Raw genomic sequence first — 21,600 nt, forward strand, 5'->3', positions numbered from 1 at the left:
GTCTGCAAACAAAACTCCATTCCCACCACATCTTATCCCACAATTTTGCATCTAAATCTACAGTCCTTTCTCAGACTTTTTGCCTCACTCATTGCATAAATATATTAAACAGTCATGGTGGCATAAACACTCTTGTCTTAGCCTATTTTAAAACCAAACTCTATAAACTCTAGCACATGCTTCACGTCCATCATAAAAGCTATTTATCACTCATAGCAACTTAACCTCCTCAACCCGCCTACATACAGCTTCTTCTTCAATCCTACCATTAGATTTCTCAAAATGATTTTTTCCTTTACCTTAAACTTTTCGTATGACTGCTTCATAACACACATGTGAGCCACTCACCCTCTTTGTTGTCTAAACCTGCACTGTTCTTCCCCTAGCCATCTTCTGTCATCTGTCTTATCTTCTGAATTAAAAACCTACCAAACATCTTCTATGGTACACTATGTATAGTTATGATCCAGTAAGTTTTACATTCTCACCTATAACATATACCATTTTACATAGGGGCAGTTATTCTCTACGCCATTCCTTGAGAACCTTTCCCATATCAAAAATACCTAACAAGGCCACTGTCAACCACCAAATCACACTTTCCCATAAGTACAGCAGGGTCTCACTTGTGACCTCATCCCCAACTGGTATCTATCCATTTTTCAAGATCATAATGGCCTCTTTTAATCCTTTACAGTAACTTCTACAACATTCTAAGCCTTACAATTCTTGTGTCATTCCGCTCCATGCTATCTCCCACATCCAACCAATCCTCAAAATCTCCACTGATCACTGACCTGGGACTTCATTACCCTCAGTCAGCATCTCTCCAATTACCTCTGCATTTACTTTCTTTAGAATAACTTCTTGCCACTCCTACTTCATGACAGCCTCATTCTTACTCCTATGTTCTTACACATGATCTTTCTTTCTGCCTCAAAAAACCTCATTTACTTTACAGAAAATTTTCATTTTCTCATCCCCCACTCACTGCTATTATTCCCTCTTCCCAAATTTCTAAAACCCTAAACAGTCCCTGCTGACTCTATGACACCATCTCGAGATGCTATTCCTCATTGAAAGGGAACAAACCAATATAGGGCAGCAAAATATCCTGCTGCCTACATATTTTCACTTCTGAACTGAAGATAAACTTCACCTCTGCTCACAACCAGAAAATCTTCACAACATAATTTGCTTCATACAATTACACAGAAAGTTCATCAGCAAAGGGTTGAACCTCATAGTAACACCTTGCCATTCAACTCTTTCTTACAGGCTATGCTCTCCCGGGCTTCCTAGACATTACAGCCCTTCCACTCTAGTACCTCTGCCATCCCATCTATCTAGCATTTGCTAGATTTACTTTTCCTCCTCCGAACACTTCTGAACTACAGTGAACACAGATTTTATCAACCTATAATACTCATTCTTTCCAAACGACCAAACCTTCTCAAATACATGTACAGTAACCTTTTCACAGCCTCTTCTCTGTATCATAACATCTCACCCTATCTACCCTTATCGCTACACATAAACTAATAATGATAAGAAAAACTTATTTCAGTTCAAAGCCAAAAATACAGTATCCACATACAATAGAGAAGAAATTACACAAAGTGAGGAACAATATTCCTTCATGCATATCTATGCATGATGGTCTAACTTTAAACAGTGCAAAGTGTGACTGACATTACTTTAATTTTATAATTGTGATTACATGGTAAATTTGATACACACTGATGGACAGACAGACAGAATGACAGATAGGGGACTAATAATACATGCATGCATAAATTAGTAATAATTCATCACAACAGTTTCAACCTTCATGAAGGAGAGTTGCCCAACATTCCTTTCATGCATTCCACCTTCTGCTTCCACAGATGTTACTTTTTTCTTACAAATATCTTTTGCATTGCTTGTTACTCTTCTTCTCACATCATCCCACAGTGTTATTACATAAATACATAAACCTTTCAAATGCTTGATACAAATGCAGAGAGAGAGAGAGAGAGAGAGAGAGAGAGAGAGAGAGAGAGAGAGAGAGAGAGAGAGAGAGAGAGAGAGAAATTCAAATGTAACAGACTTATTTTGGCATCTGACACTCAACCCACGTCTATTTCAGTGCTCATCACTGCTGGCTACTCATACAAATCAAAATAAAAGCAAACCTAAAACAATACTGAAGTTCCCTAAAAACAAATGAACTATTTACTCATACTTTAAAGCATAGAATGCTCAAACATTAGTCAAGATACTCTTCATGAATTGAATGATGAGTCTTGAGTGGATCACTGTCAAATGCATATCAGACACGAAAAGAGGCTGCTGATTAAGCTTACTAGATATGCCTTTTCACTAGTCTTAACTCGATTAATCAAGCAAATTTAACTACAGTAACGAGCAAGAAAGATGATTTCTTGATCCCAATAGCCCTGGCATTGGGAAGGACGTTATTCTCCTATGATGATGAATCCTCAATTCTTGCTATAGATTCTATGTATCATATACTTGACTAGAGTTTCAAGTGAACGTCCTTGTAATAAACCTGGCCACCCAGGCTCTGTCCTCGTACTATTCACGTCTTCCTAGAGTAAATCCTAAAGTACATACTCTTCTTCTCTAGGAAAACACAAGTCTGAAAGGTAAGGAAGCCACCATTTCATGATATTTGTCTGTGAACTTGAAGGCAACAAGAAAAAAAAATGGGTTGCGCTTAGCTCTTGAAACTGGTCTCATAGCCAGTGCAACTTGCCATCCTTACTGCTGCGAAGGGCAGTGCAAGAACTTGTCCACCTGCAGAAACCCTTGGAAATTTCTTGTATGACAGGTCAGTTTAAAAAGTCTGACAGCTTCTCTTAAATGGCAGTCATTCCATAAGATAGGTCTAGAGGGTAGCCACCCTGTATGATCCACTACTTTGAATGTCAATGCACTCTGTAAAGTTAAACCATGATGAGAAACATTGGATAATACTATCCCTCAATCCTAATGTGCAATCAGCACAAAAGTAATAAGTGAATCCTATTGGTGAGAAACAACATGGGCCTCAGTATAAAGAAAGCACCGTGGCCTGCTAATACCACTACAATGTAATGTTTTTCTCATAAGGAGTAGCTGTGGAAACTGAAGGTAGAATTTATGAAAGAACCATTGGACTAGCTCTCCTAAATGGAAGTGCAGTTTTGATTTCAACAATGAATATTTCTTTCTAAGGCAAAATTCTGAGATACTGCTATCATTTCCTTGTCTTTGTCCACTGGAAAAGTGCAAAGACTGAGCTTCTTCAAAAACTTACTCAAACTGCTGGTTCTATTGTCTTCAAGTTGTCCACTACATGGAATAATGAAGAGATACCAATGATACATCTACAATTTAAGTCTTTAAGGGTAGTCTTGCCAGCACCAGATTTAAAGGCTGAGGATGCAGGAGAAACACAGTACTAAAATACAAGGGAAGCCCTGCTACTGAACCTTATTTAGTCCACTGGGAGTGTTCCTTTTATCTTTTAGTTACTGTCTGTGATTACATGAACAATTAGCATTTCTCTGTCATAATTTGTTTTGGAAAAGACATGCATTTATTTTGTCTTTAAATGTCTCCATATTTTTCAATCTTTGTTGCATATGGCTTCCTTAAACTACAAAAATCAATACTCCTACATGAGGTTACAATTTCACTGATGTATTGCTCTTAGAGGTCTTTTACATATTTCAGTTACTGCAATGTATGGCAAAATAACAATCAGGCTCCATACCTCCCTTTCAAAGAAAACAGTCACTTTTTGTGTTTATTTTAATGGACCCACCAAGTAACTGAAAACAGAGCTGTCATGAGTGAACTTCCACTTACTGACAAAATGTCACATGTATTGTGCCTCACATTTTGATGCTTCATCTTTTGCTCTTTATTATTTACATAAATAACCTGAACCCAGACCTGACCAGTAACATGAGCAAGTTTGCTGGTAACATACAAATGGGTGCCATTGCTAGTAGCAATGCAACATCAAAACAGTTGTAATAAAACTTGGAGAAAATAAGAAGTCAGTAAAATGCATTATACTGTACCTTTTAACTTAGATAATGCAGTCATGAGTATAGGTTAAGAAAACAAGGCTGCCCAAATATACCAAGAGTTGTCATCAAGATAAAAAAAAAAAACTGTGAGTCATTACTACAATAGTGACTTAAAAAAACTTCTAAACAAAGTGTTCAAGCTAAAAAGAAAGCCCAGAAAATACTAAGATTTACTGAACATAATTTAGTATTGTACTTCAAAAAGGAGACAACACTACCTAGGCACAGTCAGAAGCACCAAGACATCACAAACTGACATAAGTGATAAAGAGACACCAAAGCATGAAGTTACAGTTATTTTCCGTCAGATTTCGCATGAAGAAAACTAAGCGGATCTCTCGCTAGGTTAAAGACAACTGAAATACAGGCAAGCCTCATGAAGAAGGAAATGAGAGTGGTAGTCATAATCCTTGAAAAGCCTGAACAAGAGGAAAATGAAAGACTGTCTAACTCTGTAGTTGATCATGCCTGAAAAAAAAAAACCTTTCCGGACGCTAAGGCTGTGCCAAACTAGTATAAGCCCTTTAAAAGAACAGAGATGTTGGAAAAGGTATGACTGATTAAAAGGAACCTCTACTAAGAAATGTGAAGAAATTTTCCTGTCTCCCTCAAATACCTCATACCTAAAGGTCTCCCCAAGAGAATGTAGGGGGAAGGGTAGCAGATGCATCCCCTCCAGGAAAGAATCCCATTAACCAAACTGAAGATCAACATACCCTCAAGTCCTATCACTAGAAAAAGATAGCAAAGCTGCTGGCAGGGAGAGGAAGGACTGGAACATTTCAAAGAATTCTCCCCAAGTGCAATGCAGACCAAGAACTGCTGACCAAGGTTGACTAGCAGTGAAGGCTTTCTACTGCACTTGCCGCCTGAGGATCCCAGAAAAGATTTCCCGGATGGCAACAGACAAGCCATTTAGTAACAGAGTCCTATAGGGAGGCCTAATGAACTTCTGAGAATCTGTACCACAAGACTTTTCATAGGGATCAGCCCCAGTGAGGACCCATCTGATTGATTCCACTATACAGTATATAGAAATAGAAGAGAAAAGAGAAGACAAGAATCATTTTATAAGCTAATGGCTTCCCTAAAAAATAATGACAAGCAAATCTTTATGTTGTTTCAAGGTCTGTCTGGCTTCTTGGGGACCTCACCTGTCCAGTTAGTCAATCATCACAACTCATCCAGATTTGGGGTGACAGATAAAACTCTCTACAATAAAGGAACTGAATTATTCCCCTAACAAGAGAGGAACTGAAATACTCAGAAAATGACATTCTTATAATAAAATAAAGTTTTATATATACTTACCAAGTAATTGCATAGCTATTAGTTTCTATTAAACGGCAGCTAGAATTTTGAAATTCGTGGTAGCGCTACTTTTCTTTTGGCTAGGCGAGTGACCCCACCCACTTTCGGGGTAAGAGAGGAACCAGCTTAGCAAACGATCTCAATATGTTTATGCCTTCCTAACCCATGCGAGGGGAGGCGGGAGAGCTTTGATTATGTAATTACTTGGTAAGTATATATAAAACTGGTAAGTATATATAAAACTTTTATTATAAAAATGTCATTTTTATATAAGCTACTTACCAAGTAATTACATAGCTGAATCCCACATTGTAGGAGGTGGGATGCATGGATTATCTACCCTAATACATTAAAAACTGTAATGTAAAAGAAATAGAAGAATTGCTAGCATTAGTTAAAATGCTTGCTGGTTCCTTACCTGCTGAAAGAGCTGCTACAGGAAAGTACTGCCTCTGGATGGCACTCATCTCAACGCATAGCATTGTGGTGGTGTAGCCAGGAGTCCCTGCTACATTAGTGGGATTCCTTTGTTGCAAAGGAGTGTCAGATTGCACACAAAGAATAACGAAGTTGCCCCTGCCCTGGGCACAGTACCAAAAAACAAAACGAGAGAATAAAAAACACAATCGCCTATAGCCAAACGTTAACACATACCATTACCCAAACATTTATGGATAAAAAACTGGAGAGCACTCCAAATACCAAGAACCCTCAGGCTCCCCTACAACTCGACATCATGAATCAAGGCGAGAAAATAGGAAGGATGAAGGAAGACTTCCTATCCTCCTTCTCCCAACACCATACCAGCAATCGAAATAGGACCCAAGGAACTGCAATTTTCATAGACAGTTTCAATGTCACGCAAATAATGAGCTGCAAACACCGATTTCCATTTCCAAAACGTTATTTGTATAATAGAGGTAATAGACAAATTATGCCTAAAAGCCAGGGACATGGCAACCACCTTCACTTCAGGGCCTTTAACTTTCACTAAGGGCAACACATCCTCCTCAATTTGAGAGTGCGCCTCTAGAATTAGATCCTTAATAAAAAATGCCAAGGCATTCTTCAAAAGAGGGCGGGAAGGATTCTTTATTGAGCACCAAAGGTTGCTCAAAGGCCCACAGATCTTTTCCGTTCTCAATAAATAGTATTTCAATGCCCTTACAGGGCAAAGCATTCTCTCTACATCCTCCAGACCTAGAATATCTATTAAACTTTTAATAATGAATGAGAGAGGCCAGGGATTGGAAGAGGACTCATTCTTAGCTAAGGTAAATGAGCAAATTGTATTACCTTGAGAGAATCCAATCTTTTTGTCAAAAGCATGTAGCTCACTTACCCTCTTGGCAGTCGCTAACACTACCAGGAGCAGAGTCTTCCTCATTAGGTCCCTTAAGGAGATAGATTGCAGAGGTTCAAAACATGGTTGCAACAGCCACTTCGGTACCACATCTAAATTCCAGGTTAATAGCTTATCTTCTTTCTGTTTGGTCATGTCGAATGACTTGATGAGATCAGAAAGATCCTTATTAGCTGAGAGATCTAAACCCCTATGCCTAAATACAGAGCTCAACATTGTCCTGTAGCCTTTAATGGTTGAGGTAGAAAGACTCCTGGAAGACTTCAAATAGAGTAGGAAATCACCTATTTCTGCTACAGATGTCTTAGAAGACGAGATGTTGTGTCTCCTCCACCAGTCACGGAAGACTGTCCACTTGGCTCAATAAACTTTGCTCGAGGAATGTCGTCTACAATGAGCAATAGCTTCTGCAACTGCCTTTGAAAATCCTTTCGCTCGAACCAATCTGTAAACAGTCTGAACGCGGTTTGAGCCAGAGTGGACAGTCCTTGATGGAACCTTCTGAAATGTGGTTGTTTGAGTAGATTGGGTTTTTGATGTAACAGCCTCAGAAAATCCATGAGAAGTTCCAGCAAGTCCGGGAACCATTCCCATGCTGGCCAGAATGGTGCTGCTAAAGTCATCTTTACATTCTGATGATTCCGGAACTTGTTTAATACTTCTCTCACCATCTTGAACAGAGGGAAGGCATAAAGGTCCATGTTCAACCAATCTAAAAGCATTGTGTCCGTCGCCCGTGCTTGTGGATCTGGCGCTGATGAACAATACAGAGGGAGACGATGGTTTTTGCGGTTGCAAACAGATCTAGAACCGGCCTTCCCCACAGTTTCCACAACTATAGGCATATGAGAGGGTCAAGAGTCCATTCTGTGGGGAGAACTTGTTTTCGACAGCTGAGTTCATCTGCTGACACGGTGAATTCCCCCCGAATAAATCTGGTTAGCATCTGGATTTGATTCTGATCTGCCAAAATGAGTAGGGCTCTTGCTGCTTGGCAAAGGGTAAATGAATGAGTTCCCCCTTGTTTTCTGATATAGGACAGAGCCGTGGTGTTGTCCGAGTGGATGGACACTGTCTTCCAGGACACCTCCGATGCAAATGCTTGCAATCCCCAGTGAATTGCTGTCAATTCTTTCACACTGATGTGCCACTTCATCTGTTCTGAAGTCCAAAGGCCTGAAACTTCTTTGTCTCCCAGGAGGGCTCCCCAACCTACTGTAGGTCTGATGCGTCTGAATAAAACACTAGGTCGGGGTTCAGAGGGAGGAGCGATTTCCCTTGAAAGAGCTTGTCTCTTGAATTCCACCAAGCAAGATCCTCTTTTATTTCCCTCATTATCAGAAAAACAAAAGAATCCGAGTATTTCTTTCTGTTCCAGCTGATTTTCAGAAAGAACTGTGAGTTTCTCATGTGTAGCCTTCTCAGGGACACGAGCTGTTCCATGGACAAGAGAGTCCCCAACGGCTCATCCAGCTGTTCGCAGAACAGGACTGAAGGGCAAGAAATTTTTCTACCTTCTGAAGGCACAAGTCTATCCTTTTGGGGGAGGGAAAAGCCCAAAAAATCCGAGAGTTTATCCTCATCCCCAAATAAGCTATCTCCTGAGAAGGAGTCAGTTTTGACTTTGGGAAATTTATCAAGAGGCCCAAATCCTGGGCAAGAAGAAGGGTCTTGTGAAGGTCCTCCGCACATTTTTCCTTTGACTGGGAGCGAATAAGCCAATCGTCAAGATACAGCGAAATGTTGACCCCATCAAGTGTAACCATTTCACTATTGGGGCTAGAACACGCGTGAATACCTGTGGGGCCATCGACAGACTGAAGCAAAGGGCTCTGAACTGGTACACTTTGTGCTGGAACACGAACCTTAAAAACTTCCTCGAGTCCCAATGAATTGGGACATGGAAATAAGCGTCTTTCATGTCTATCGAGATCATCCAATCTTCCAGACGAATGGATGCAAGGATGGAATGGGACATCTCCATCTTGAATTTTGTTTTCTGCATGTACAAGTTCAGGGCACTTATATCCAGAAACGGCCTGCAGCCTCCCGAGGCTTTGGGGACTACAAATAGCTGAATGTAGAACCCCAGAGAGGAGATGTCCTCGACTAGTTCGACTGCTTCTTTTTCGAGGAGAGCTGTCACTTCTTGGGAGAGGGCTGAAAACTTCTCGGAGTTTGACGAGTAGGTCGTCAATAATACAGGCTTGTTGGTTAAAGGAGGTTTCTCCAGAAACGGGATCGAATAACCCTCTCTCAGGACTTGAACGATCCAACTCTCTGCTCCTCTCGCTTCCCAATGCTCTCATAAGTGGAAGAGTCTTGCCCCCACAGGTGTGCAGAGGACTAGATCCTCACTTATGTGCAAATGGTTTATTGGAGGACTTCTTGATTGCTCTGGGGGTGAAACAGGCATTTCCACAAGGTCTAGGGAAGCCTCTTTGTCTGCCTCTACCCCAAAAGAGCTGGGGTTGAACTAGAGAAACTGTCCTAAAGGTGACGGCCAGAGACTCTCTAGGTCGTCTCACTGATTGTGCGAGAAGATCCTGAGTAGACTTTTTCTGAAGATCAGAAGCAATCTGCAGCACAGTTGCTTGAGGGAAAAGGTGCTTTTTATCAAGAGGAGAGAAGAGGAGCACAGACTTCTGGTAAGGTGTAACTTCCTTCGTGGTGTATGAACACCAAAGCCCCCTTTTCTTGAGGATTCCCACTACAAATAGCGAGGATAATTCAAAAGAACGTCTCTAATACCTTTATCTAGGCGAGAGATGACCCCCCAAAAAACCCGAAGAAAAGTCATCAGACATTGTTGACAAGTAGCGAGTCAAAACCTCAAAAATCATCAAAATCGATAATACTAGTCTCCAATGAAAACCTGACACTATCTAACTGTGCCAAAAAAAGGCTACCATAAAGAGAACACTTCACCAATGATTCCAAGGATCAAAAGGGATGAGAAATTCCAAAAAACCACTGCTGCCAACCACTGTAACCACAGCCATCAGCCGGCAGAAACATATTGAAATCATTTGACAAGCTGGTTCCTCTCTTACCCCAAAAGTGGGCGGGGTCACTCGCCTAGCCAAAAGAAAAGTAGCGCTACCGCAAATTTCAAAATTCTAGCTGCCTGTTAATAGAAACTAACAGCTATGTAATTACTTAGTAAGTAGCTTACACAAAACTCAAAAATCTAATCAAATCCCTAGAAGGGGATTGCTAGTACAGTATGAGGTTCCCAGAGAAAGCAAAAATAAAAGACTGGCCTGAATACTGCTTCTAAGCACAACACAAATAAGAGTAAAAGAACAAACACCTCTTTCTGAATCAGTTCAGCAACCAAGTTAGAACCTGATTCTGCTTAGATGCTAAGAATCCAATGATATATAGTCCAAACACAGTAAATGCCTGGCCAGTGATGTGAAGACAGTAAAGGACTCCAAAGAATAGTGGGCCAAAACCATATACCCATGAGTTGCAAGGGCTTGTACAGTAACAGAGCCTGTAACCACAAACAGGTAACCAAGAAGCAAATGAACCATTACTGAGCAGGAAAAGGACCAAGTACTGTACAGTAAATGAGTAGCCGCATTTCCCAAAATGATACTAATCGTACATATAATATCAACTCGATGACCAAGGCACTGGCTGAATTAAACTTAGATGTGAGCTACATTTGGAAATAGGCACTGACCACATCAAACATGGATGCTAGTGACATCAGACCGACCACAAAGCACTGAGCACATGCTACACCTGAAAAGGGATCCAGCCTCACTGGCCACAGGCTGTACCCAGCATGAACACAGGCAAAGGCAGGCAAGGCCACACCAGGTACTAGCAAAAGACTCCAGTATAAGCTACACCTGGTACTAGGCATGGGTCCCACTAAGCACTCAGTATGACTAGAAAAGGCTCTGTTCACACCAAACATGAGCTTCACCCATCACAAATATTATACCTGGAACAAGAGGTGTATGGGTACTATGTTAAGAGATACTCTCTTTTTAGACAGTAGCAACCATGAACCACACCCCTGAATGACAAAAGCCTTTCACCAGCAAAAGAAACAGAGCATCGAGCTAATGGATCCCTTGCCAAAAAAAAGCCATCTAGATGATCGAGCAGCCAAGAGCAAAGTGAAAAACAAAGACATGGTACAGTAAGTGTGCAGGTATGAAAATGCTAAGAAAATATACTTGGCATGGGCAGACATGATATTTGTAAATGCACAGAGGTGTGGAAGCATGACTGAGAAAGATACTTGTCCTTAAGGGTAGCATCGACCAAGGGCACTTGGACAATACTTCCTCTTGGTCCAGAACCATCCATGGGCAATAAAACCAACAAACCATCAACACCCATGGATGACCATGCCTGAAAAGACCTCACACCCAAGATCAAACCATCAGACAACAAGCCAAGCCTATAGCAACCAGACGTTCTGTCACAATCCTAAAGACAGACCTGCAGATCGGTTCCGTGCTAACGGATTAGCCAATGAAGAGAACATTGTGAAGAACAATGGGTATCAAGAGGATGTTGGTGGAGGGACATGGGCATATACAAAGATGCAAAGCATACATGCATTAGAGGTAAAAGATATGCCAAACCCCAAAGTGGAGAGGATTCACTCCATTGGACAATACAAACTATGAAGCCCCATGAACCAACAAAACACAGCCTGAATGAAACCTGAGACCATAACTCAAAAAAATGTTGAAGAATCTGCATGGTACAGTCACAGGGTGGACCTGTTGCTGCTGTCCCAAAGGAAACCTAGTCTGATGGGCAAACACAAACAATCACTACCAGATCAATAACTTTCTCCCAGAACTCAGTCCCCAAAAGGGAGCAAGGCTGGTGTCTCTTCTATTATTGAGGGCAGGAAGGACTGAGAAAGAATTTGAAGGCAGATGGAAGGGGAAAGGAAGGAAACACCTCATGTTTCTTCCCCCAACTGGCTGCATCTCATTCAACCTACTGCTGCAACAGTACAGACATGAACGTCAAAAACAGGAACAGCAGAACGGTTCACTGCCAAAGCAGAGATTAGGGAAAGGGTTCTTGGCTGAACTCAAAAGATCATCAGAACAAGAATTCCATGTTTGACTTACAACCAACTGGAAGGCTCCACCAACCAACCAACAAGGATCAATGGTCATGAAAACAAAACAAGGGATCAGAAAAGAAAAGACTGTAAACATAAGGCCACAATCACCAATCCAGTTGTCGTAAAAGGAACACAAAGAAACTACCCTTCTCACCCAACACTACCCAAAAAGCTGACAAGAACATGGGGTAGTCAAGGGTCTCCACAATAACAGAGTAGACCAGGCACAAGCAAGCTCATGATCCAGAAGAGAATGAGGATGTGGAGGAACAGGCACATGAAGCAAACATCAAAGTGTATATTATTATTATTCAGAAGATGAACCCCTATTCTTATGGAACAAACCCACAGGGATTACCGACTTGAAATTCAAGCTCACAAGAATATGAAGTTCATTCTAAAAAAGTTACAGATGACAATAAGAAATATGGAAAAGAGAAACCAATTACCACATAAAAAGATAAACTAATAAATAAATAAATGAGAATATTAATAAATTATTAAAATATATGGTGAACTGTTTTAGGGTAATAATGCATTGCATCTTCACTTGAACTTTTAGGTTCTTTTCGGAAAACTATCAAAATAACCATGTTTCACAGTGACAGAATGGATAGTATTACCAAAAGTCACTTCATAACTGAATACTCAACTTTGTAACATCACACCCAATCCAACATCATCACTACAAAGGAATGAGCGCAAAGTAAAACTGAAATGGAAGCATCAAATTGCCCACTAGGGCTGATGACACATGAAAGAACAAAAAAATATTACACATTAAATGAAAAAAGAATGTTCTAGAGAAAATCATGCGGTACTGTACTTGTCCTTCTATGTAATGACGTCACAAGTTGCACCAAACAATTATAGAACACTGCATCACAATGTCAATAAAGCAAGATAACTGTAAAACACCCATTTATCCATATCTCTGTTAGTGATCATTTGTAAAACTCTGCATACATGAAAAATGTTCAAATGTGCAGGAACTCATTAAAATATATCATTTGTATAAATATTCACGTCAACACATGAACAATTATACAATATATCTACATGCCACTTAATAAGTTAGCCACTCATTTCCAAAAGAATGACAAGAAGAAATGTATTTGTAAATATAAAAGGAATATGTCCCACCTGCAGAGAGAGTGAACACTTAAAACGGGTACAAAAGGCCTGTACTACATTTTATGCAGCAGAAACATTGGCACTGACAGGGAAAAGGGAGATTTTGAAAATGTATCATCATAAAACATTAAGATTCATGGCTCGAGTACAGTGGGAAGATTGTATGGCGAATAAGGAACTGGTGGAGAGATGGAGAATCAAGGGGCTGGGGAAAAGACTGAGGTCCCAAAGGCTGAGATGGTTTGGACCTGTGACAAAACTGGATCAGGAATAGTTGGTCAGAAAAGCAGTATGAAGACTTGTAAAGGGGGCCCAAGATACCGAGGAAAAGGCGATGGATGAAGACCTTCACCTGACAGGTATTCAGGCATAGACAGTCAGGACAGAAAACAGCGGAAAGAACCTCGAGCTGATACCCTGACCCAAGAACAAGGCTCAGCTGGACATCAGTATAACTTCTTTTACCTTTATTTGGTCTAAAGCTTCATAGTAAAATACGTTTCCAAAACATGAAGAATTCTATTAGCTACGAGGGCGTTGTGGCTAATAAATATTACAGAAAAATAAAAATCTTTATGAAATGACAATATATAAGTACCCAAACACGTACGGTCAGTTAGGACATGGTGTCCTACATTAGGTTAGGTTAGAATGCATCCCTCTGTATGCTACTACTATACTTTGTACTATAGCTTGTTAAGTAATTGCTACAAATCACGGTAACTAAGGTTTGTAGGCCTACCTTTCCAAATGCTTATCTCAGGATTTATAAATTTTTTCTACATTTTCTAGCATTATGTTGGTGCAAAACACTTGATTTTGGGTTTCTTCCACCCAAAACCCGGTTTTTAATAGAAACTTAGCTTTAAGAGGTTCTCTTAGGCAAAATCAAAGTCGAGCGGTTTGCATCTAGAACAGGCTTAATGGTCATTAAAACACAAGATAGGCTAAGGCACTTATGAAAATGCACACTACGTATGTTTCGTGATAAATCAATTTATCAGCTTTTAAATATAACCAATGAAGAACTTAGCCCATCAAGGTAACTGAGAATTTACGTGTAAACTAAGCTCACGATACGCTAGTCTAATCGAGGTTAACCTTAAATATATTCATTAGTTTATTTACCTTATATCAGGCGAGCAGGGCAGTTATTTCAGGAAATCCGCAGGTCTCTACTGGTAATGATTATATAAGTGGGCCAGGAAAAGAGAATCCCTTCCAATCGCAGTCCCGGTTGATTAAGTCTTTGGTGTTGACACTGTTTACATGAGAGTCACAGCTGTGCTGTCTGACAGACAATCGACAGATGGCATATCGGTGTGCGTGCGTCTGGTTCGTTACATTACGATCTGAATTCTTCTTTCAAATTACCCGTAGGAAATAATGGTACAAGATGCATGCAGTGATGAAATAGCTATCTATAAACCAGAATTGAAAAATTTAAGAGGAGTTATACGACAAATGGCTTGTATGCGGATGCGATGGCTCATCCTAACGTTTTGTGTTGGTGAGCTCACCTGTCTGATAATTAGCGAGAACGAAAATTACAATGCTGATTCATGGAGACGATTGTCTTATTTAAATGCAGTATCTCAAACAATGGTAAAGCTTGTCTTGCCACCCCTACTCTTTCAAAATAGAGAAAACGAAGATTGCCTTTTTACACATATCCTTAAATTGCAATACTGTTTTAGGATGTTTGTCTGATTTAAATTCATTACCTCAAAATTATAAGGCTTAAATAAAGATAAAAAAGACTACGACTTTTCAATAAAAAATTACTGTCGAAAGAACATGTATTCAATGTCATATATATATATATATATATATATATATATATATATATATATATATATATATATATATATATATATATATATATATATATATATATATTCATAAAAACTTGAGGAAGGCACCCCAGGCAAGTGCATAGTTTTACTGCCTACATTTCAAGCCTGGCCTCATTAGTAAAGCTGTGAAAAAAATATACATATACAGTACATGATAAAACATCATACAAGCCTCGGACTAAAAAACAGTACGCTAAAAACAATTACAAAATATTAAGGAGAAAGGTATTACCATCCACTTTAAACAGAATATTTCGTCATTGTTTGTAGCATACTGTACTGTTTTTTATTCAGGTTCTTGTATGATATTTTAATGTATGTGTATATTTTTTTACATCTTTGATAATGAGGCTAGGCCTTGTAACGTAAGCAATAAAGCCATGCAAATGCCTAAGATGTCTTCCTCAAGTTCCTTACTGTTATAATTTATCTAGGCTGTTGAATACGACCACCCATCCTTCTATAATTATATATATATATATATATATATATATATATATATATATATATATATATATATATATATATATATGAGTAAAACCAAAAAACCTTTCAGGGTATCGTTACCACAAAGGAGTCAAAAATACATATCAGTATGAATTGTTGATTTTTAAATGAAACAAATGAAAGAATAAGAATGCTAAATAAAATCGTTGATAGGGACTACAGCTATCTCGACTGACACAGTTCACTGGAAAATCTTGCAACATCATCATTCAAGATTGTCCCGGAAGAAATGAACTTTATTTGCCAAGAAATAAAAAAAAAGATCGACTATGTTATCGTCAGCAGATCCCCATCCAAAAGCAATGAACTACACTGCAAGTTAAAGATAAAATCTTAAGTTAGAACATAATTTAACATCCACTAAGATTATGCACTTTTTTTATTTTAAGTACACTGCCAAACAAGCATGTAGTTGCATGCATGAAATTATAATGGAGCAGCCTCAAAATAAAAACATTAAAAAAGATACTGATACAGTTTAAAGAATACGTGAAAGATAAATGCAAACTAACTGGGAATGTTTCAGGAAAACCAGCTAGGGTTTTAGGAAAAGGTAGGGCACAGGGGTCTTGGAAAAGAAATTGACGACATTGGGCCTGCAGTTAAGGCCACGGCACATCAAAATTCGCTCAGGATTGGTTCGGCAAGTGGACGACTGTTTTACGTAGAGCAAAGAATCCTATATATCGTTAGAGAAATAATGAATTTGACTGCCTTATGTACGAGTACACACACACACATATATATATATTATAATATATGTTTGTGTGTGTTTGTGCGTGTATTCAGAGACCCTTTTAAAGCCGAAACAGCTCCTTTGTTATTTGAATATTTGGCAACAAAACAAAACAAGTAAAAAATACGCCGAAGTTTCTTCGGAGCAATCGAGTTTTTCGTACAACGTATAGCCTAATTAAGGCCACTGAAAATGGCTCTATCTTTCGGTGGTCTCGGTAGAATGTTGTATGAGCCGCGGCCCATGAAACTTTCAGCCACGGCCTGGTGGTGCCCTGTCCTATATCGTTGGCAGACGCACGATCATGGCTAACTTTAACCTTACATAAGATAAAAACTACAGAGGCTAGAGGGCTGAAATTTGGTATGTTTGATGATTGCAGGCCGGGTGATCAATGTACCAATTTGGAGCCCTGTAGCCCCAGTAGGTTTTAGGATCTGAGGGCGGACAGAAAAAGCGCGGACGGATAGACAAAGCCACCTCAGTGTTTTCTCTTACAAAGAACTAAAATTTACAATTGGACGAGGAACCAAATTCCTTATCTCGATATACAAGTCTGAGAAATCTATGTGTACGAAAATTAACGTTTGCGGGACCAGGAACAGAACGAGTTTTTTCGGTCACTGCCCCACTATATATTTTCTTCAGATCACTGGCAAATCATCAAAGGCTCCAGTGCTTTTTCCTTTAAGACTAAAAAAGCGCTAGAGACATCGGAAGATTTGCTAATAAACTATTTTATATTATATCATATTATATATGAAGAGAACTGACTGTCAGGATTTCCCAGACACTCGTCCCTCTTCACAGAATCTGAAGACGTAATTTCCGTCTTCAAATTCCAGGAAGGAACATGTGCCATTAATAAAAACCATGGTCGAAGCCAAGTCATATTGTCTGCCCTCATTGAAAAATGGGATTCACAGCGCTTAAACACTTTGCTTTAATGATTGATGGTCGTCATCGTTGAAGTGGGAGCCCTGCTTGAAGAGTTTCTTCACCTTGCTCATCGTGAATGCGGCCTTCTGGGCCAGCGTGTCTCTTGCGAGCAACACCTCTCAGTATTCGAAGGACGGATGAAGACCTAGGAATCCTTCGTAGTAAGAGTGATCTCTGGGTTTCTCGCTGAGAAGCCTCAGTCCAAGGAGGGAACCACGGACACTTCGCACGCTGCTGTTCTTCATCCTATACGTGCCAGCTTAGCTTAACATAGGCAAAATAGCTTCGAGCCAAAGGCAACCTCTGACTCGGTTTAAAACCCAGTAAGTTAATGCCACCGTCATCGAAACTGTTTCGAGCTAATGGCAACCTCTGGCGCGGTTTAAAACCCAGTAAGTTAATCGAAACTGTCAGCCAAAGAACCTCTGGCTCGGTTTAAACCCAGTAAGTTAATGCCACCGTCATCGAAACTGTTTCGAGCTAATGGCAACCTCTGGCGCGGTTTAAAACCCAGTAAGTTAATGCCACTGTCATCGAAACTGTTTCGAGCCAAAGGCAACCTCTGGCTCGGTTTAAAACCCAGTAAGTTAATGCCACTGTCATCGAAACTGTTTCGAGCCAAAGGCAACCTCTGGCGCGGTTTAAAACTTAATAAGTTAATGCCACTGTCATCGAAACTGTTTCGGGCTAAAGGCAACCTCTGGCGCGGTTTAAAACCCAGTAAGTTAATGCTGCTGTCATCGAAACTGTTTCGAGCTAAAGGCAACCTCTGGCGCGGTTTAAAATCCCCTAAATTAATACCTCCCTTATCGAAATTGTTTCGAGCTAAAGGCAACCTCCGCAAGACACGACTGGTTCCGAACCTCTTGATGTACGGGCTGATTTGGACTCTGGGCGTCCAATGAAACCAATATGATGAGTAGGCGGGAGGTCGTGGGTGCCATGCTTTTCGGTATTTACAAAATACGAAATACAAAAGACGAAGAACAGGAACCAGTGAAATTTTCAATAAGAATCAGTGTATTAAAGAACTTGAAGCAAAGGATGCTGGCACTATAAAGAAGCCAGTCCCCATATGCTGGACATGAAGCAACAGGGATGACATATGTGATCATTATAGAGCGGAGAAGACCACACTATACATTTATTCTTTTGTAACGAATTATAGGCAATAAAGGATCAGGACATAACTTTAGACACCCTAAAGTCTTCCAACGAAAGACTGGGTGAAGACATAAGACTAGCAATGACTGTACAGAAGTATGTTAGCCTGGGAAGCTCTGGTTGTTAAAGCTAGTGAGCTCTGTGACAGTTAAAAGCAAAAGAGAGGTAAAAAGATAGTAAAATAATAATATATTAAGTGTCATAGAAATGCAATTAAGAAAAAAATTATGTAAAGTAGCAACACTATAATTCTCAGGAGTGGTGAGACAAGGACACAAGATTACGATTACAGCGGTGCAGTAGCAGAGTATAGATAAAAAATCATTTTAACCATTACTTCCATGAAAAGAACATAGTCACTGAATAGAAATATTCAAATTAAGGAGCCCTGTAGGGAAAGTAACTGCAAAGGTGACATTAGGATACAAAAACCTACAAGTGAAATAAACAATAAATGATATGTGAAACGAGCAACACATAAAAGAAGGAGTAGCAATTAAATTAAAAATCAGAAAATCCATTTTATGTTAGAAAGCTCTGTACCTAACTCTAGCATTGTAGCGTGCACTCAACTGAGTTTGCTGAGTGAGCATATCCAAATATCTGTCATATCGAAAATATGCGCTGAGGAAAAAGGATTAATAAAAAAATATAATAGAGGAACAGCTAAGAGCCCCCTGTATAAAGTGGCGGACAAAAAGCATAGCAACAATATGCGGTAAATTCAATATTTAAGCGGAAGGACTGGGAAGTATGAAAAAAAATCATTGAAAACGAAATAAAGAAAGAGAACCAAAGACACTGGAGAGACCTTGGAAGAGAAGCGGAAAGAAATGAAGCAGCTGAAGTTCATAGAAGGTTTCAATATGAATCAGAATGCTAAAGAACTTGAAGGCTAGGCTCCATATGTTGCACCTGAAGGCGAACTTCACAGGAAAATACAAGGATGAATTTTTCGAAGAAGATACTGAACATTTATTCTCCTATAGGGAAATTAATTAAAGAAAAAGAATCAAGATACGGTATAACCTTAGAGACCATAAAATACCCTAACTAAAGACAGGGAGAGTACATGAGACTAGCACTGAGTGTTATGAGTTATATCTTGGAAGCGTTGGGTGTCAAAGCTAGAAACATGGCCAGTGAACTGTAGTAGTTAAAAAAGGAAAAGGAAAAAAAAAGAAAAAACTCTAGTAGTAACATGTAAAGTTTCACCAATAAAAATTAAGTAAAGTGGTAACACTATAGTTTTCAAGTGGCAGTTAGGCAAAAGAATAATACTGTAAGGATAGGCTACAATAGCTAGTAGTATGTTCACAAATAGCAATGATCTTTGAATATAAGCAAACATTCAAATCAGTGAACGCCTAAAGATAAAATAACTATTAAAGGTAACATTAAAATGAAGATTTTATACTTGAAAAAACATTGAATAACACGTGAAAGCTGTGTCATAAAGGAGGGATAACAAACAGATAGTAAAAACTAAAAAGTCCGATTTAAGTTCTACGCCTAATTACAGCGGTTTAATGTGACAGCAACTGTGTTGTGGAGTAGTCGCCGAGTTATCGGGAAAATACACATTTGTCACGTGGTTCTTTTGCTCTTTCATTGTATAAGTATACATATTATATATATATATATATATATATATATATATATATATATATATATATATATATATATATATATATATATATATATATATATATATATATATATATATATATATATATATATATATATATATATATATATATATATATAGGCTATATATATGTGTATATATATATGTATGTATATATATATATATATATATATATATATTATATATTATATATGTATATATATATATATATATATGTGTGTATGTATGTATGTATGTATGTATGTAATGTATGTATATATATATATATATATATATATATATATATATATATATATATATATATATATATATATATATATATATATAATATAATATAAATAAATAGTCAAGGACGCTGGTTTAAATTTCGTGCAGCTTAAAAATTGAGCTAGTAACCCTGTAACTTCATCTACATTTTCTGTTGATGAATTCTGGTACAATGAAAGCGTTACAATAAAGAAGAAGAAGAAGAGGACGCAGTTGAAGAAGCCTATTTTTGAATTACATTTAAAACGTCATAGATACGCCGTGATCAAGAATCATGAATTATGCAAGTGGTGCAACGACTATGCGGTCTAATCTGAAATAGTTTAGTGTGAAAAAGGGACTGAGAAATTGGTTTGTGGCGTTTTCAAGGTTGTTCGATATCTTAATGAGCGGAGTAATGCAGAAAGCATGAGAAAAGAGTAAGTGCAAAGTAGCGGGATAGGAAAATGAATCGTGATTGGAGTGTAGAATGATTGATGTTTGCAGACAAAACAGCCCTGATTTGTTATGATGCAGAGAAACTAAAACTAGTGAGAAGTTTAGTGTTTACGAAAGGGGATAGTTAAGGCTAATGTGAATAGGATAAGGTTATGATGGTAAATGAAGTATGGATGTTGACTAAAAATGAAAGGAAAAGGATTAAGCTGTTCATTGAATTATTTGTGAAGACTATGTGGCATGAAAAGAACTGAAATGGAGAGAATCGCGGAGATACTTAGAATATATAGAAAAGATAACATTTCTGTAAAGGAATGGAATCATGTGGAATTAAGGAGTAAAAAGGTACCTAAAAATAGTGCATGATTTGGAAGTGTTTAGAGGGAGGAAGATCTAGAAATAACTTGATAGATGACATTAAAGTACTGAATGGTAGGAATTTTATATCTAAGAAGGACTTTTCTTTACCTGACCTAATTGTTTTTTATTGCAACACTGGGCAGGCTGCTGCTGCAAACTGTCGTGTTCTAGTATAAGTTTGCTAGGAGTCTTATTTTGGCTACCAATAAAATGTGGAATAGTTTAGGTAGTGCAAGTGTGAAATCTCCAGATCTACAAATATCTAAGCTTGGAGCAAATTCATTCCTGTTTCCTGCTGACGTTTCCTGAATTCAGGTGTATCTGTTTTATTTTCTGTTTCCTTATATTTATTTGTCTGTCACCTTTTCCCATTACTTCTCTCTCTCTCTCTCTCTCTCTCTCTCTCTCTCTCTCTCTCTCTCTCTCTCTCTCTCTCTGCAGGCTGGTTTCCCTTTGAAGCCCTCTTGAGCTTATGGTCTGTTGACTGTTCATAAAAGGTTTCAGCTGAAGGATTTGAGAAAGAATGAAAGAAAGCAATTAAATAAAAGCTCTATGTGTATGCACTGAGATGCTGTTGACAATCTAAAGTAGGTGTGTGGACCAGTTAATGTGGTGGAGGTTTCTCCACACGAGTTTTATTCATAAGTCGGCAGTTAAAGTACAGATATGACGCAGACATTAGTGT

At 38.7% G+C, this 21,600-nt stretch overlaps 1 protein-coding gene across 11 annotated transcripts in view; it reads right to left on the reverse strand.

Moving 5' to 3' along the window:
• Positions 1-14,354, reverse strand: part of EndoA (endophilin-A) — a 534,923-nt gene extending 520,569 nt beyond the window's left edge. For 6 of the 11 annotated variants that reach the window (XM_067111511.1, XM_067111508.1, XM_067111506.1 and 3 more), the window contains exon 1: positions 14,129-14,293. The gene's annotated coding sequence lies outside the window, so the exon portion shown is untranslated. Of the gene's footprint in view, positions 1-14,128 lie in introns of all 11 variants that reach the window. The other 5 variants (XM_067111520.1, XM_067111525.1, XM_067111531.1 and 2 more) reach the window with 4 other exon arrangements.
• Between the last annotated feature and the right edge of the window lie 7,246 nt (positions 14,355-21,600).

The sequence above is a fragment of the Macrobrachium rosenbergii genome, chromosome 11, assembly GCF_040412425.1.
Source record: "Macrobrachium rosenbergii isolate ZJJX-2024 chromosome 11, ASM4041242v1, whole genome shotgun sequence".
Classification (NCBI taxonomy): domain Eukaryota; kingdom Metazoa; phylum Arthropoda; class Malacostraca; order Decapoda; family Palaemonidae; genus Macrobrachium; species Macrobrachium rosenbergii.